The sequence below is a fragment of the Crocodylus porosus genome, unplaced genomic scaffold (assembly GCF_001723895.1).
Source record: "Crocodylus porosus isolate Cpor-Errol unplaced genomic scaffold, CroPor_comp1, whole genome shotgun sequence".
Lineage (NCBI taxonomy): Eukaryota > Metazoa > Chordata > Crocodylia > Crocodylidae > Crocodylus > Crocodylus porosus.
This window is the reverse complement of record NW_017728912.1, coordinates 36,110,482-36,129,395: the sequence shown is the minus strand read 5'-3', so window position 1 is coordinate 36,129,395 and position 18,914 is coordinate 36,110,482. Positions and strand designations below refer to the sequence as shown.

Genomic DNA, 18,914 nt, shown 5'->3' with positions numbered 1-18,914 from the left:
GGCAGAAAGCAGGGAAATGGTTGGGGGTGGGTGGGGCTGAGCTCCTGCCTCCTGCTGCCAGTTCCCCTTGGGCCCTACTGCTCCTGGCTCCTGTCATCTTTGACAGGCAGCCAGGAGCTGATAAATATTTTCTAAATATTTTAGGGGTCCCACAGGCCAGGTAGAATGGCCTGATGGGCCAGATTCAGTCCACAGGCCGTATTTTGCACGCCCCCCCCTTGAGACTGGGAAAAGCTCCCTGTTCTTGCTTGCTCCTCGTGGTCATCTGATTCTTTGGTTTCTGTTAGTTCCTTCCTTGGCCTGATCTATGACTTCCCTTCTAGTCCTGGATTTTGGCTTGTCTCTTGGACCTGGACTTCAGACCTCCCAGGGCTTGCTCTGCGGTATTTGGCTAGTTTGGTATCAGATCTGTGGCCTTAACCATTGGGGTGGACTGCTGATCATATCCCTCTGAGTTTCTATCTACTTTACCCTCCTACTGACATACAGATTCCTTTATGCCATGTTCAGCATACCTCCTGATTCAGCTTTGTAGCTGTGGATCATTAAGTAAGACATTCCTTAAGAAAGGCTACCTATGCTTAACGCTGTTCATTGTTGCAGGTTGCACTGTTCAGGCAGGAAGCACTGTGTTCTCCTTTCTTTGAAACAAGAGGAGCAACGGCATTTTTAACAGATTGGGAATACAACTTCATCCAGAGATTATTTGTATGATTTGTAATAATATTTTTTCAGCCAACAATAAATTCCACCAATAGGTTGCCATAATAATCTTTTTGTAGTGAAGATTTCCTTTGTTGTCTGTACATGGAGCTTAATGTTGCCCTATTTACTGTGCATGCCAAACCAATGATGCACTGTCCATGAGTTTCAAGACTTCCTCTTATCCCAGATTTTCTTTTTCTTTTTCTTCCCCACCAGGCCTTCTGACAGCAGTTAGGGAGAGCAAGACATTATTGTCTTCAGAGTGAGCTGACTTGTCTAAAGAGAAATACAGGGGTTTCTCTTTAAAGGCTAAGTAGTTTTGCTTCCACAGCCTTCCCAGTTTGCAAAATAAGTCTTTCCTTTTTGGTAAAGAACCAGAGCAGGGTTACACATTTCCTGAAGTCTTTTGCCCTGGATTTGAAAAAGTAAATGGAAACTATGGTAAAATACAAGCAGACAAACTGAAAGCCTCGTTGTTCCTTCAGAAAGTTCCTATCTCATGATGCCATGACTCATTTTGAAAAGTTTTGTGCTGCTACTTTGTGCAACAGTGCACTCACTTGCATGTGTACTTTGTTGAGATACATATTGTTCCCCTACAGGCAAACTGCCCATGCCCAGCTCCCAGCCAGGCTCCATGTACTGCAGGGAGGGTTGGCTGGGGCAAAGGGTGCCTTAGTGTGGGCATAGCTAACAGGCAGTCCTCATGCTGAGGCACTGTGCAAACCAGCCAGCTGGGGAGCAGCCCATGGAGATGAGAGAGCAGGCAGTCCTTGGCTGCCTGCTCCCCCATATTTGTGTTTGTCTGGGCACACACTACTTTCAAGTGCTTTACCTCACTTTTTTATCAAGGCTTTTTTTTGCAGCTAGGAAATCCCGGTAGCAAATTTTGCCAGTGCACTGCAAATTAGCAGCATGCTGCATGGTTTAACATGCAAGGCATGCAGTTTGTGGCACCACAAACTACACGTGCCTACATGTGTGGACATGGCCATAGGAAGTAAGCTGTACTTGCAAGTTCTGCAAATCGTTCTTGTTTCACCATTTTTTTGTTCGCATTCAGTATAAGACTCTTGCCAGGGTGCATTTGTTTACTAAAAAAATAGCTACTATACCTTGGTCACAGGGGTTTGCTTTGTTCACCAACAAAGGTGCTGTTTGCCAACTTCTTCCTGACTTGCTCCAGTGTATTTTTAAATGTTACTGGGAAACCCTCCCATAAATATGGCTTACATAGAGGACTGTCCCTTTCTGCTGTATTTATAGATATGTCCACTCATGTTCCATGGAAAAAAAATGCCTCCTAAATGTTTTCCCATCTCAAGATATTTCCTTTTTAAATTTTTTTGCAGTCTTGGTCAGCATTCCACCAGACTGAAGGACTTATTAAAACATACAGTACAGGAAATCAAGAGGCAGCCTCAGGAATGGGACCTTCCTCACCAAATAGGGAAAGTTGGCAATTCCCCTCTAATAGTGAAATTCCTTGGCTTCGAGGAACAAATTCATAGAGAGTGTGCACTATTGAAGCACCTTGCAAGACAAGCAAAGTGTTTTTTTCAAGATGTTGTTCCACAAATAAACAGTGTTCCAAAGTGACAGAAGATACTCCCACACTGGTAAACTTCCTCAGTTTTGGGCTGAATAGAAGTCATAGATATGCACACTGGACCTGCTTACAATTAACTTGTTATTAATTTAAATCAAAATTGCATCACTTAACAAAAAGCGGGCAGGAGGGGCTACCCATATTTGCTGACATATAACATGGCCCTGAGTATAATACCCTCTTTAGAAAGTCACTATGAAGAAAAAGAACTGGGTAAGTAACTGAGTAGCAACATCTTTGGGAAGGGGAAAGGGGCCTTCCTCTGAAACTTTCCTGACAGCATCTAGCTCTTTATATAGCAGCAGACCTGGGAGGACCAGCAACTCCTAAAGCCAGCCTGCTTGCCCCACCTCTCAAAAATATGCAGACATACCCAACCTGCAGCCACAAGGCAATCCAAGGCAGAGACATACATTTATCCCAGATGTGTGGGGTTGCAGGCTGGCTGCTGCCTTCTCTCCAGCTGTGAATGTGCAGGACCCAGGGGGAGGCAGGCAGTGGTAGCCACAGCCCTGCTCTAGGCCACCAGCCTTAGGAAGCTACCCTTTCTACCAGTGCAGGGATGGGCTGCCCTGGACCCAGCACAGTGTGTAATCCTGGGCCTCATCTATAGAATCAGACTGCTGGATATAACTCCGCAGGTGCAAGGTACTCTGGTGCTAGGGTGTGACAGCTCCAGGGGTGCTGTGGGACCATGACTCAGAGTGACATTTTACTTAGAGAGATGGTTTGTTCTGGGTCTAATTGGAGGTTTGGGTGGTAGTTATAGGGGTAGTCAGGAGGCCATGCTGCACTGAATAGGGGCATGCATGGGTCAAAGCTGGGGAAAACTAGAGCTTGAATATAGTCCTACCAACCCTTACGGGATTAAAAAAAGTGGTGTTTAAATCTTATTGTATGTGGTAGATTATTTTTTATGCAAAATTCATATATCCAAGGTAAAATTTAGCATACGTCTGCTCTCTCAAAAACCTGAATGATGTCTGCTGCATGGTATGCATACATAAATGGTGCTTAGCTTTCTTTCATACATATAAAAACTTCTGTGTGTCCTTATGATTAAAGCATTTTAAAGGAGGAAATGACCATGTGTAGTATAGAAATGATACTGTATAGATACAGACAAAGGTATAGTTTCTTTTAAAATGATTTTTTTTCTTATTTGTACATATAAAATAATTAAAGCACCATCAGCATGAAGCAACAAGAACTTAATTTTGAAGACTTTCAATACTTGTCTTTAGGTTTGATAAATTTAGTATATACGGGGTGGGAGGAGAGTGCATATTGTAATGTTTTCCTTCTTTGAAAAACAGAAATAATCATAATGGCATGCAGTATTTGTACAGAATAAGGCCCTCTTGCCTTGGATGTGGGAATACAGCACTTGGAGTTTACAAAGCTCCTGTATATGAGACTTGATTTGAAGTCAGGAATCTTTGACTTCAGTGGACTTTTTGAGTTAAATCTACAGACAAGTTTGTCCAGACGTAGTTTGTTAGGGAGTTTCAGGCAGAAATCTCCCTGTCCCCAGATTAAACTGTTTGAGAAAGTCGTTTTCAGCTGTTCAGTAAACTTTGCCTTTGCCAAAATATATATGTTGCTAACTTACGGGTACATGTTCAGAGCAGGCAGCTTTATAACTAGTGACAGCCTGTCATGTATGCAAGCTTTTATCTAAGTGCTGGTTCTTGATGCCAGCTGGCAGTTGGTTGTTAGAAATGGAGGAACCTTTATCCTGGGGTTCGGTCAGAGTCTGTGCAGGTGCACAGGCTCATCCAAAGGCAAATCTCCAAAAAACATCTGTTGAGCTTTGGAATGGCTCAGGTTGGAATCCACTTAGTGACAACTGAACAATTAAGGACAATTATGCTTTCAACTACATTAATGATTAACTCAGTAGTAGGACATTGGAAGGAAATGAGCCATTGTTGAACACCAGAATAATTTGTGAGTCATAGCATCATTGGAGGAGTGTTTGAAGTTCTCTTTGTTTTTGTAATATGGGCTACAAAAATATTTTTCCACATTTTCAGTTTTACACACTTGGTTATTCCTTTTATGTGACTGAATACTGTGAATTCCTTTCTCCTGTTTCCTTTAAGTGTTTATCTCTGCATAAGCCATCCAACATCTGAATCTGCTCGTTATGTTCACCTCTTGGCTTTAGGCTGCATTAAAGGGCAAGTGAGGGAAGTGTGCTTGGAGTCATGAAGTGAATACCTTTCCATAAAATCTACTCTGGAAAAATACTCTTTGAGGTAAAATTTTGACTGGCAGTGTAGTAGCAAGTCAGACTTCGTAAGGTAGAGTTCAGTGAGTATGAAGTACATATCTGTGACCTGGACTTTTCCAGCAAAGTTACTTTACGCCAGACTATTTTTTAGAATCATTTAAATAATTTTTTGAAGAAGGAAACAGTGGGGAAAAATGAACATTACAGGATATTAATAAAATACTTAATGTATTTTCCATGTCATAATTTTATAATTTACCCTGAGTGAATCTGGCATTTTTTTCTTTGTCTCTAACTCCTTAATGTGATATTGAGTTTTTCTAGAAAATGTTTAGCTAGAGTTAAATAAATTAGAGAAGTGGTAGTCAGGTGAGTCTCTATTTTAGATTCTTCAGAAAGAAACATTTCTTAATCAGATGCATTCATTTTATGAGGACTCATTTCTACTTCCCAGTGACTGGAGTGAAGCAATAGGAAAAAAAGCTGTTGAAAGATTTACAAACCTCTAAAGTCTAGTGGTGGTGCGTGGTCATAAAGATATATAAAAGATGTAATGACTTTTTTGGGAACATCTAACAAGTTATTACATTGTTCTGTACAGTAGTATGATTCTTTAGAACTTTTGCTTTTTCTTTGTTCAGGTAAAATCACTTGTTCTAAACATGTCACTTATTTTAAATGCATGTCACTTATTTTTAAAGAATGTTTCTCTTTTTTATTTCCTTTGATAAAAATGTTTCAAAGGAGTTTTCCTAAGATAAGAATTTAACAACACCAGTGAAGTCCCTACAACAAAAAGTGGAGGATTCACAGGTGAAAACAACACTACAATTGATGTGAGAAATTATGGACATAAAAAGTGCGATACTGGGTCAGACCCATGGTCCATCTAACTTAGTATCCTGTCTCTGACAAAGGCAGAAGTGGATAATATATGGGGAGGGCATTAAACCAGTTATCTCTAGAGTGATCTATCCCCTATTCAATACCCTGCCTGGTATCGGGCATCATTGGTTTAGAGATGCCAGAGAAAACATTTCCAATCATTCTGTTCATTAGCCATTAAAAGATTTATCATCCATGAATTTCTCCAGTCCCTTTTTTAACCTGGGTAGGCTATTTGTCTCCACTGCCTCCTTATTGATGAAGTACAATATTATTTAATAGTTGGAAATTAACATGAATTAAATAGAGGGTTATCAAGTCTGCCCAGCTATTCATGGATACTCTCTTCCCTATGTTCTTTTCCTGTATGCATACTACATGGGTATCTTGGGTCACCATTGTGGCAGTGACAGGATTGCTATTGAAAGTGCTTATTCATTGAATAGCATCATTACTGTAAATATGGACTTTCTGTGGTGATGGTATTCTAGGTAATACCAAACTTTGCTTTAGAATGTAGCAGAAGAAACACACACCAAGAGTTTCTCATATATATGTATGTATGTATGTGAGTGTGTGTGGGGGGGGTGTATATGTATGGATATATGTCCATATGTATAGGGTAAATCTTTGTCTTCCCACACTATCTCTCTGGTGGAGGCTTTACATTTGATCTGCTGTCCTTGTTTTTTTCACATGTGAACAAAGGCTTTGCTTAGAGAGCCAAAGACAAGTGACATTCATTGAATAATGTAATGAAGGTCGTATAACTGGAATCATATATGGGCAGATGCGTGGCAAAGTCTGTTGAAAATGTCCAGTGTAATTGGAATCTGTTACAATAGTGTCAAAAGAGGGACCAAGGACTGAACTGTTGTGGCAACTAACTACCCTAGGGACATATCAAGATGAATGTGCACATGCAGGGGCACATATTTGCCATGGGCCAAATAGAGGCACATATTTGTCCCCAGGCACGCCTTGGCATATGTGTTCTGGCACATGCAAAATGACCTGGGTGGGATAGGGGAGGCTGACGCCAGGATCTGTGCTGGCTCCAGCAGCCTTACCTAGGGTTGTGGGGGCCTCCCAGGGCAGCAACAGTACTGAACAGGCCACTTGGAGCATGGCTGGCAGCCAGAGTGTGACTCTGGCTGGCCAGACTCCCTTTCACAGGCTGTGTGCACCATGCCGCTTTTTTCAGTGGTGGGTTTTTTTAACGCTGGGATTTCCTGATGTCAGGAAAACCCCCCACTATGCTGCTAATTAGCAGTGCAGCAAGCAGGTGATTGTGTGCCATGTGCAGCTTGCAGCACCTCAAACAGCTCTGAGGTGCTGCAAACCGCACATGAATGCTCGTCGGGATGCACCCTAGTGTCACACTAGGTTGAAAATGCCCAGTTGTGGCTAGGTCGGCAGGCTGGACACCAGTGAGGACACAGCTTATGATTAATATGCAATATTTATTTGGTTTGAACCTATAAAATATTGACAACTCAAGCAAATGATTTCCTATATAATACTAATCTATGACAACACACAATAATCAAACAATCAAAGCTGCGAAGCGGTGTTCGTTGGGTCACGAGGTTCGATTTAAGGCCCCTTGCTTTCAAAACCACGAGTGGTTTTGGTGCGGCTGGCCAGGGCCCTAGTCTCAGACTTGGTCAACGGCTGGCTCATGTCTCTTACAGGAAAGACAGACAAACACAAACATAAATGGCTACAGCCTTACATGCATGCTTACCACTACAGCAAACAAAAGGAGCGGCTTCATGGCTGGGAACGTTAGTCTCTTCACAGAGGCCTCAAGAACGACCTGAGGCAGCACTCGGTGGGGAGGGGCCGACCCTGCGGGTGATCAGTCCATGGGCCCTTTGACGCTTGAAGTTACGGTTCGAACTTCCCCCGTCAGGGCCTTGTGGCTCTACCCTTTTATACCCTTACTCTTTTTCACTTATTTTTACTGGCCAATTGTGTTACCTTCCTACCAGCATTCTGTTCACTCGTCAGTAGCCCCTTCCTCACTGCAGTCCCCTCATTGTTTTCTGCTTAGTCAGTTATGTTGCAATTTCGTTTCTGCTTCGATGGCAGTTCGATGCGGTTGACTTCCCTGCCTCATGAGCATGACAGGGGTCACCTGTCCAGAGGCCTGTGTTATGGCCTAGCATTCTGCCATTTCTCTGCGGCCTGGCCATTCATCTGGGGAGATGCCTGTGACACCCCCCGCATGGCCATGGCTGCAGGGCTCAAACGAGGTGTTCCTCGTCAGCGTCCTGCAACAGTGGCTGCATTTGCTCAGGGATACTAACTGAGAGGGTGGAGATGTGATTAGCTAGAGTGTGGAATATGGCACATCCTAAACAAATCAAAAATCCTACGGCGAGGAGGAACAAAAATACTGACCAGAAAAACTGGCGCCAATTGCCAAGAGAAAAGAGTGTGGAATTGCCAAGAGAAAAGAGTGAGGGTAATCGGTTGAAAATGGTATTCCAAAGGCTGCCTACTTCCTTTGCATCTTTAACGACTTCTTCAATGCCTGCTATAATGTCTGTGACATTATAATTTTGTTGGATTGATTTAATTTCGAAACAACATCTACCCCTAAACTGCAGCTAGCGGTTTCCCAGCCAATCACATACTCCATTTTCTTTGCTTAACAAATAATCCAAAGCTAAGTGATTTTGCATTACATACTGTCTGATTTCATCTACCTTATCATTAACAATTCCTAAGGCTTCAGCGGTTTGATTACCTAAACGCTCAATGGACAATCCTAGCAATTTAAGTTGCTCTTGCATGACAGCCTGACCTATGGGATTTAGGGAGAGTGAACCGCGGAACAGATATCCAGCTCAGGTATATAATGTATCCCACCTAGCATTCTGCCATTTCACTGCAGCCTGGCCATTCATCTGGGAAGATGCCCGTGACACCTAGGAAGAGTGAGACATGTTGATAAGCATGAGAATGTGTGCCCAGCTGCTTCCAATATTGTACTTGTATTCTGTTCCATTTTTTGTCTCCATTAGCAGTAGTTTGTCTGCTGACTAATTTAGACAATTCTTTTGTTTTAATGTAAGAAAAGTTTTTAGTGCTGTGTTTTTGACAGCCGTCTTTCTGCCCCCTGTCTCTCGCCATCAAGCCTATTCTTTAATGTTTCACAGAAAATGCTCCAGCTGAAATAATGGGCAGTGGTAACAAGTCTTCTGCATATTATTCCCATTAACTAAGACAGATGGAGGGCCACAAATAGCTATATTCTTTTATTTTTAATATCTCTCTTTCTCTGCTTCTGTCTAAAAGGTTTTGTCCATGTAAAGACAAAAACTGGTTAAGTGTAGAATGCCTGTGCAACCATCAGAATTTGTTATGAATGACTGTTTGTTTAATATCAGACAATGGAATATTAGTGTGGCTGATTCCCTTGGTTGTGCTTCAGAGCATGGCTGCCAGTACTTAGTGCCGCGACTCACTATCCTGATACTGAGCATATTCCATGTTCTTCAGGTTTATGGTTTTAACTATTACATGTGACCTAACCACTTGGGCGCCTCTCCCAGTCATTTGTCTCTTTCTGCCTTTCCCAAAAGAACCTCTGGTATTGCAAGAAAGGCATCAGAGAGCTTTTTTGGCTGCCATCATAGCCATTAATCTTGCTGTTGTGTGAAATAGGCTCTGGCTAAGCTGTCCTTTTATGCTACTTCTGAACAAAGTTGACTCTAAAACATCTTTCTGGTTAGGGTATGATTAATGTGACAGTACTTCTCACTTGAATCCTGTTCCTAGGGCAAAGGTTTCTCAACCTTCTTAGATTCAAGACACATCTCCATACTGTTTTTTAAATTAAGCAGCACCCAGTTTTAAAAACTAATATAAAATGGCAGCATTACTTTACACTGTGCAAGAAGAGCTAAACTTAGCCATCCAGTCTTAAACAGGTTGTCTGACAGTGGATAAGAAACTCTCTAGTGCTTTCTCTTGGGTTTTTTTTTTTTTTTTTTTTTTTTGTTTCAGGATGGACAAATAATGGAGCACTTTTGTTGCAGAGAACTTGAAGTTTGCAGCAGGTCGGAATGTTTCTGACATTGTAGATTCCTTTTGAAAACTCTGTCTTGTGAATCATGTATAGGTAGTTGCACACCTCAGAACACTAAAATTGCTTAGCATCCTTAAAAGGATCTTGCATCACCCCAGGGTGGTGCATTACCTCAGCTGAGAATCACTGTCCTAGGGCATGGGTGACCAGCTTGAGACAAGCATGCTACAAGTGGCAAGGAAAGCCTTTGTGTGGGACATGTCTGATTTGGGGAACAGACAGACAGCACAGTGGCAGATGGGGCAAGAAGCAAAAAGCAGGGCAGCAGATTGAGCATAAAAAGGGAATTAGAATGGCACTGAGGAAGGGTGTGGGGTTAATTTGTGTCAATTTGCCAAAAAGGGTGACCTCCACTGTCCTAGAGAATGCAATAGCAAACCTCCCATTGTCTTGAGTAACATCAGAATTGGCCCTTTCCTCATTCAGTCATGGTAGTTGACGAGTTGTCAGAGGAAACCTAGTATTTAGAGGAAATACAGAACCGCTAATGTGAGCTATAAGAAAGTTAAAAAATAAGTGCATTCTTGATTGACTTGATTTATATTTTCAGATAATGTTTGGGTATAAGTTGCAATGGCAGTTGACTTACACTCGTAGGAATTTGTGGAGGAATATGTTGTGAATTTAAGACAAACTTCTTTGAAGGGTTTTAAGCATGTTGGCAAGAAAAAGTTCCTCTACTTAAAGGGTGGGCAGTTATTTCAGCTGGAGGGCCACTTAATGAGTTTTGGTGAGCTATAGCGGGCCCAACGGAAGGCCCACCCTGTGACAAGTTCCCCACTTCCTGATCCCCATCTTGGGACTAGAAGTCCCACCCCCTATCCCCTGACCTTTGCCACTAGAAGTCCCTCCCCTTGTCCCACAAGCACTCGGGGGGGGGGAAAAAAAGCCATCCTGGAATCAGGGGGAAAAAATCAAACAGGTGTTATAGCATATTTGAATTTTATTTAAAAAATATTTTTGTCCTGATTTATGTGTTTGCTTGGTGTGTATAGAGGTGATTGCATAATAGCCCCAAAATAAAAATCTTCCTTTTGTATATTGTGTGTGGGGCAGTGTGTGTGTGTATGGGGGGGGTGTATGGTGGGCTGTATATGTGTGTGCAGTGGTTGGCCGGTGTGGCTGTGTGTGGGGGGAGTGTAGGGTATGTTGGGGGGTTGTGAGGAAAGTGTGGGCGGAGTGTGTGTGGGGTTTGTGGGTTGTGAGGGGCATGGGGACCTCACCACATGCCCTCCCTATTGTGCATAGTTTGCACCACTGGCAGCACCAGCAGGTGGTGGGCCCTCAGGGTGCTCATGGCTCGCACAGCTGCAAGTGCCCAGCAGAGTCCCAAGAACTGCATGTGGTGGCAGGGAGTGGGAAGACAGCTGCCTTGATCTCATGTGGCTTCCCCCCGGTGGTGCATGAGTCCCAGGAGCTGCACGAGCCCCTCATGGTAGAGGCGGGCCAGCCTAACTCTGCTTCTTGTTGCCATGTGCATGTCCTGGAACTGGCTGGAGCTGTGCACTGCTGGGTGTGCCATGGTGGGGGGGGGCATATCCTCCCTTACACCCCCCAAATCCCACACACCCACACCCTGCCCACCTGAGCTCCAGGATCCTGCTGCCCTGCTGAGCACCAGCTCCATGGTCCCACCCAGCTGTAGCTTCCCTACCTGCTGCCTAGAGCAAGTGCTGTAGCAGGGACACAAGGAGGATCTGCTGGAGGCCAGGCAGCACCCCCAGTGACTGCAGCAGGTTTTTGGTTTAGCTTGTGACAGGAGTACATAGCCATAAAGCTACTCAGCAAAGGCTTAATAGCAGGGGTACAATTTCTGTTTTTCTCAAAAAGTGAAGGACGGTCACTTATAGTACAGTTTTGCTACTCAAAGGACACCAACCTCTGCAACAGCAGTAGATTCTGTCCGTGAAGGGTAAATTCTCGGATAGTACAAGTCTATAGATCCCTGTAGTGATACATTTATTCTAGTTATAGAATTGATCCAAATGACTGATTTTTAAGGTGTTCATTTCTAGAGGAGGAATTAAATATCAAAATCAGATGATATAAAAATGTTTCCAGGTATTTACAAGTCCTTGAAGAGAGCGAACTGAAGAGCTTCTTGTCTGGCTATTTACTATTTCTCTTCTTTTGGCCAAGCAAATCTATATTCCAAATGTCTAAATAACCAGCATAGTTGTGTTTTATCCTGATGTCTTGCTGTTATATCTGGACAGTTTAGTTGGCTTTGCAGTCTTGTTGAGGCTTAGGGTAGATAAAGAGATGATTAGGCAATAATTGCTGTTGACAGTAGACAGTGAACCTCCCAGTAAAGATAATGACTGTGGTTAGTTGCACAGATGACAGCAGTCTTCCATGCCACGCTACTGTTGTACACTTACTATTGTAGTAACAGGTTCCACATGTTTAAAAACAAATTCCTTTAGCAGCATTTTCAACTAAGCAACTACATGTAAACATGTCAGTCATTGCATTTGAGTAAAGTGATTAACTAACGAAGTGGTGATGTCCAGCAAAACAGGGAAGATGGAAGAACTACATCAATGAGAGAAAATTCTACATATGGAAAAAATATCAGAAAGGTCTGTTCCAATAATCTGTCGGTTTTTTATTTTTAACTTTATGATCAGAGAAATCTTACTTTCTTGATTTTTAGCTTTTTACTTTCTCTGATCTGCTTTTCAGTGTTGTTTTAGCGTTTCTGATATTTGTTTTTAAGGGGATTTTCTTATATTGCTGGCTGCTTAAACCATTTCAGTCTCAGTTGTGCATGTAGCCTTTACAGGTTAGCCCCTCTATTAGCTCAGGTTCTTTAAAACTAAAAGCGTGCAAAAAGATGTTACCTTTGTTGCAGCAGAAAATGTTTCAGTGCAGGACAAGACAGGAGCATACAGCTATCTGCATTACTTATTTTGGGACATATCCTCCAAACTGTTTCTGCAATAAGATCTACCAGCAGTTTGTCCCACCTTATTGTGATGGATTTCTGTACAGTTTTGCCTTGATTGTCTCACAGGACTGGCAGACCAGTCAATTCTCCAGTCATCTTACAATTCATGGCTTCAGGTCCAGTCCTGGCCCCCCTTGAACTATGTCTGGCTGGTCTGGCCCTGATCTGAGGACCCTACTACACAAGGGTCTTGTTGTTGTTCGTCCTTTGAATTTGGAGATGACTATGACATCACTGGTTAGTTTGGTTTCTGTGAGCACATGAGTGGCTGATCAGATCAATTTTTGCTTTGAACTCTCTGTGGTATACTGAGGAAGAGATGCCACTTTGGTTTGCTTGATCAATAGTGGATGTGCTGTTGTTGCCAGATTTACACTGTTTGCACTTCTGCTCTGCCTCAACAATTCTCCACTTAGACTGTAGCTCCAGTAAGGCTGAGGCTTCACCTGATGAAAACGTCATAAGCAAGATCTTCTCAAGACTTCGGGTCAGTGTTGAAACATTTCAAGGACGACTTGAGGGAGTCCTTGAAATGTTTCTTCTGGCCACCCTGAGGAGGGTAGTCTTTGGATCAAGCAACACAAAGTGGCATCTCTTGGCATCTTAGGATCTAGGTGGCCATCCCACCTACTTATTGCCTTGCATGGTGACTTTCAAGCCATTATGTGCTCACCAGCTACCCAAGACCAGCATCGGACCTTGTATCCTTTGCATCCTCTCAACATCAACTACAGGGAACCCTAGGACTCATTTTACCCATCTAGGGCCCACATTCCCCCCATATACCACCTGGAAACCTCCAAAATCCTTCTAGTTCATCCAGGACCTCCACACACGAATCCACCCTTCTTGCACCATGGCTCCACAGCCCTTCCTGCCATGGCTGGCAGGACGCCAGAGCCATGTAGACTCTGAAGCAGCCTGGGCTTGGATAATAAAGGACTGGAACTTCCTGCTGCTTGCCTTCTCCACCTCTCCCCTCCTACTTCCCCATGTACCCCAGCCGTCTCTCAGTATAGACCCAGTGCCCCACAAGACTCAGCTCTGCAGCAAGACAGATCCAAGAGATAGTAAATGGCATGCCAGAATTATGAATGAGTTTGGGGATGCTTATTTTATCAAATTGCAGTTTAGAGCTGCTCTGGAAGCACTTGGGAAATGCCCCACCATGGCCCATTCTCCCCCCTTCCCCTCCTCCACACACATGTGAGGTGTAAAAAGCTTCACTGTAGGCAAAGGGGCAGATTAGTGGAATCCATATTGTTTTTGGGAGGGCTTCCTTAAGCAGTCACTGTGAGGTCTTGTTACTGTCATTGTGTCGTGAGTCCCATTTCAGTAAGGCAGTGATTAATGCTGTTTAAGTTAATTGCCCACATAATGCCTGCCTCAGCAACCCCTCCCCCACCACCAAGAGCCCAGTGCCTTTAGTTCTCAGAATGGCTTCATGCCTAGAGCTGGTAATAAGGTGCTGGGGCTGGCATTTTGCCCAGCTACAAAGTTCCCCATCTCCCATTCCCAGAAGTTCAGTTTAACTTTCCTTTGTTGCTTGGCCCTCTGTCTGAAAAAGTGGAAAGTTTGACCTTGAAGGGCCTGGTGAACAGCAAATTAGGGATAGATAAATATGGTTTATTACAGGCATAGTGATTGAGTGAGCAAGGCAATGAAAAATAAGACAGCTTTTAAAACATCAGGTCTGCCACTTGGACATTCAGAACTTGGCTGTTCAGGTTCCCTTGTAAGTAGCTACAGCATTGGTTGTATTCTTCTGGCCCCCTTTAAATGCTAATTAGTTGTACTGTCTTGGAATCCTCTAAGTCCTGATTGTCTGTCCAGTCCTGGACTCCTGTAAGGGCTGATACTGGTCCTGAAAGTCAGTCCTGGCTCCCTCTGGCCCCTGTCCCAGCAAACTCAGTTTGTCCTGCTCAGGGCTGTTTCACAGTGGGGAAGAAATGAGTTAGACAGTTAAGCTGGGGTCAGTGGCTTCCTTTATCTGGTCCTAGTCTCAGTATACAAGGTGGTCATATCAGGTAGGAAGGTAAACCATTAGGCATTCCTTGACATTTCAGGAAAGAGCCAAATGATGCAGTGATAATCCCTTGCCCTCTCTATGCATCAGCATCATCAGGGACCATCATCTGTCACAGTCAGAGGCAGGCAAAAACCACTGGTCTGCATCCTGCAACAATGAATAGACGCCACGTGCTGTGGGGTAAAATGGATTAGGATGACATCGGCCAGGGTGCTGGTGTCCTGTGTTTATAGATAAGGAGCACTAGGAGGTTCCAACACAAAATACTTTACTTAGTAGCCTGCCCATACTGCCCTGACCTGGCCCACTGTGTTTCGCTGCCACTGGGGAAGTTAGGGACCCCTAACTGTAGGCTTTGTCCATGGCTGCCCGAGCATGCCCCCCCCCCCCGGTTCCCTGGATCCCCAGGGGACACAGGAAAAAGCAAACTTACTGTGCTGTGGAAAATGTTAGAATTAGTAAATGCTATAAAGAATGTTGCAGGCTTTACATTAACCCATATTACAAAATGTACTTGCCTTTTAAAATGTCATGTAGTAGCAAATTCCTTTTGGTGTTTTTCACATATGATCATTTTTAAGCAAAAATGAATATTTAAATGGATGTAATGATCCACAAAGGCCATGTTTACTGACATTAACACAAGTCCCTTAATATTTCTGTGAGTGCTTCAGTTTTAAGGTCACTTGCAATATATAGTGCTTTGACTATTCAAAGAGCGCTTGCATTAAGCTGACCACCCAGTATTGTGAAAACAGACTAGAACAACCTTGTACAACCAAGAATGTCTTCATAACTACTAAAACGTTTTGTGGATCAAATTATCCCATCTGTATCTTCACTGAAATTGCACAGAAAGAAGACTGTCAGTGTGGAGACACTCCTGTTGCAAATAAAAGGAGAAATGGTATAAGTAATGACTGGGTGGTTTAGTGATAGAAAATATCATTAAAGATGTTCTATAACAGGATACTGAGGAAGTTGAGGATTGAGAGATGGTCCCTGAGTTAGGGTGCAGCTAGCAAGGTTGTTAGAAAGACCAAGTTACTACAGAGGTTGCCTGCTTTTCTGCAATAAAGTTTATTATTTAGTTCTTCTTATTCACATGTGCCTGTGAAGAAGAGCAAAGGCTCTTGCTGTAGAGCAGTGGTCACCCACCAGTGGATCTTGATCCACCGGTAGATCTCGGAGTCTCTTGCGGTAGATCTTGGAGCTGCTTAGAATTGATCTGAGGCTGGGGTGGAGGGCTGAGTGCCCGCATGTATGAACACACATGCTCCAGCCCAGAAGGTCAGTCCATGGGGGAGGGAAGGGGTGAGGGCTTAAATCAAGGCTCCTGCGGTGAAGGACAGTGAAGGGGTAAATTGAGTGGGGCCCCAGCTCGGTGAGATTTACCTGCTGGGGAGGTGTGCCCCCAAATAATTTTTTCTCCCTCTGCCTTGATCTGCCCTCCATTCTCCTCCCACAGACTTACCTGCTGTGTGGGGAGTGGGGGTGGCGGTGGCACACGGTAGATCTTGGGTTGCTTTTAAATTCCAAAGGTGATCTTCTACTTAAAAAGGTTGGAGACCACTGCTGTAGACAGGGCCGTCCCGGGGTGGGGGGAAGGGGCAACAGCCCCGGGCCCTGCGCTTTGGAGGGCCCCATGGACGGTGCTCTACAGGCCCCGCTATGGCCACTGTGCACCACCAGCTCCTCATGCTCCGGCCGCTTGCCACCCCCAAGCCCCGCACAGACTGATATGCCCCAGGCCCCGCACACCCCAAGGGATGGCTCTGGCTGTAGAGGAAGTTGCCTGACTGACAGCTGCTGGATTAACTGTCACAGGCACTGCTGAATTAAGACTTTTATGATCTTGTTATGCATAGGGTTCAGTGGAATCTGTGTGAAGGTTAACTTTATTGAGGACTGAGACTGAGAAGTGGGGTCCTGCCTCTGCTCCATTCTTGCCTCTGCTCCATTCTAGTTCCCTGGCAGTATGCTTCTGGGTGAACCTGGGCCATGGCAGGTGAGGGACATATGTGGGGGACAGTAGGTTATATTGAGGGGGTGTATATGTGGGGGTGGTTGTGGAGTGTGAGGAAGGGTGGGTGGGTGTGAGAGAGTGTGGGGGAGTTGTGGGGACCCCACCACACTCCCCCATGGCTCACAGCAGCAGCAGCAGGCACGGGCATTCAGAGTGCTCGTGCCCAGCACAGGAGGTGCCACCCAGTGGTGCATGGCTCCAGCCAGTGCTGCATGCAGAGATGAAGTGCCTCTCTTGCCAGGGCACCCAGCTGTGCATGTGCAGCCCCACACCCGCATGCCACTGGAGGGAAGTGCCGTGTGCTGGAGCCAACTGTTTTCCTTGCCCCCTGCTGCACAGGTCCCAGGACTCTGCCATGAAGCGGGGGCTGGGGCTCCCCTCCACTTCCAGTCAGAGTCCTGGGACCTGCACATCAGGGGGTGAGACAGGTAGCTGGCTCCAGTGCATGGTGCTTCCCTCCTGTGGTGCATGATTGTGGGGGCTACACCTACATGGTAGGGAGCCCCAGCAATAGAGGTGCCCCTGCCTGCTGCTACTGCTGCTGCCACCTGTGGGGGCTGCACACCATGGGAGGAGTGTAGAGGAGGATCCCTCCCCACTCGCACCCTGCTCGCCCTAGCTTCATGCTGGCACTGACACCCTGGATGCGGACTTCACACTGCCGCCAGCCTTACGCTCTGTGCTCCTGCCCAGCTGCAGCTCCCTGCCCCCTTCCCCCACCACTTCCCTACTTGCTGCCTGGAGTGAGCGGGATGCCAGAGAAGCCAAGCAGGTCCCCCGGTGGCTGCAGCAGTAGCTGCAGCAGTCCTGCCTAGAAGCTGCATGTTAGCTGGGCCGGGCCCTTCAGCGCTCAAGACTGAGAGCGAGGCGCAATAGGATCTATTGGTGGGGGTGTATGTATGTGTGGGCACCTTGCTCCCTCCCTCATGGGTGGAAGAACTGGGTAGGGTACAGATAGTTGGCAGGCACCATGGGCTGGATGAAAGTGCCTGGTGAGCATATTTTGCCCACCCCTCTAGTAACAGGTGTGTTAGGACACTGTTTGTGCTGCCACTTTAAGGGCCTGGAGCTAGTAGCTGCCAGGTCCCTGATGAGAACATCTATTTTGAATCTGGGGCTGCCCATATAAACAGGGCAGTTTTGCTGCTGCTTGGAGGGCTGCTGGTATTATCTGGAGGTGAGGAAGGAGCTGTAGGGGATGGTCAGGATGCTCCTGGTCCTGGGTATGACCTAAAACGGCACCCTGCTGGGAGTGGCCTGGTGGGTTTCCCATTGGTGCGGGAGCCCCCAGGAAATGCCAGGCCAGTTACCATCCTGGTAAAAGGCAGGCCAGGGTGCCTTAACCCCATAGCCCCCACAACTGGGTGGCTTACCCCTTGTTAGAGGGCTGGGCAGGTGGACCCCATAGAGAAAGAGTGAGGCCATAGCCTGTCTGGATTTCCCCTGACTGGTCAATGCTGGGGCCAGGACCAGAAGGGTCAAAGGGCCAGGGGCCCACCACAAGGGATGCCCAAGAGTTGAGGGCCTGGGGTTCCAACTGGCCTGGAGGTGAGCCAGGGGTAGTGAGCCAAAGGTCCCAGGGGGGGACCACACACAAAGGGGAAGCAGCTCAGGGAGCTATATAGCTGAGTATGAAGGTGGAATAGGCCACCTGAAGAGAGGAATCCAGGTGGGGTTCAGTTAGTAGGATTCTGGGGCCCAGTGTGGGGGCCGGTGATGTTGAGAACGGCTGGATGCCATCTGCGAGGCTTGGGCTGTGGTGTAGGGGAGAAATGGAGCTGCAGATAGCGTCCCCTGGCATTGGGGCAAGAAATGGGCAGCCTCCCGCTTGATTAACATCTGTTAATTAATTACCAACAAGGTGTGGTGGACGAGAGGGTGGGCGGTTAGCCCAGAAACAGGTGGGTGGGCCACAGGTATATCGGCCCCGAGCAGGCCCCCTGTTACAAGGTGTCTCTTACAAATCAAGAAAAGTGATTTGTGTTTCTTCTGTTATATTTGGCACTGGTGGGCCTCACCTGGAGTACTGTATCCAATCTTGGGTCCCACACTTCAAGAAAGATATGGACAGTTTGGAAAGAATCCAGTGGACAGTGGCAAAAGTGATTAGAGGCCTGGGAAGCACAACTTAGAAAGAAAGCCTGAAAGAACTAGGACTATTTAGTGTGGAAAAATGACGACTGAGGAGGAGGGTTGATAGCAGTCTTTAAATACCTAAAGTGTGATTATAGAGAGGGTGGAGCTTGTCTTTTTTCTGTGGCTATAGGGGACAAGACTCGGAGCAATGGCCTCAAAGTACAGCAGAAGAAATTTAGGATGAAGATTTAGAGGAGCTTTTTGAATATGAGGGTGGCCCGGTTACCTTGAGAAGCTGT

At 45.5% G+C, this 18,914-nt stretch overlaps 1 protein-coding gene and 1 long non-coding RNA gene across 2 annotated transcripts in view; both read left to right on the top strand.

The window, feature by feature from the left end:
• The window catches only part of LOC109309494, a 25,471-nt gene extending 6,619 nt beyond the window's left edge, over window positions 1-18,852 (top strand). Inside the window, exons 2-4 of the long non-coding RNA XR_002100930.1 lie at window positions 8,261-8,265; window positions 15,369-15,378; window positions 18,725-18,852. This is a non-coding gene — a long non-coding RNA (uncharacterized LOC109309494). The remainder of the gene's footprint in view (window positions 1-8,260; window positions 8,266-15,368; window positions 15,379-18,724) is intronic.
• Window positions 1-18,914, top strand: part of ADAMTS3 (ADAM metallopeptidase with thrombospondin type 1 motif 3) — a 277,324-nt gene that overhangs the window by 151,796 nt on the left and 106,614 nt on the right. The gene's annotated exons all lie outside the window — the stretch shown is intronic.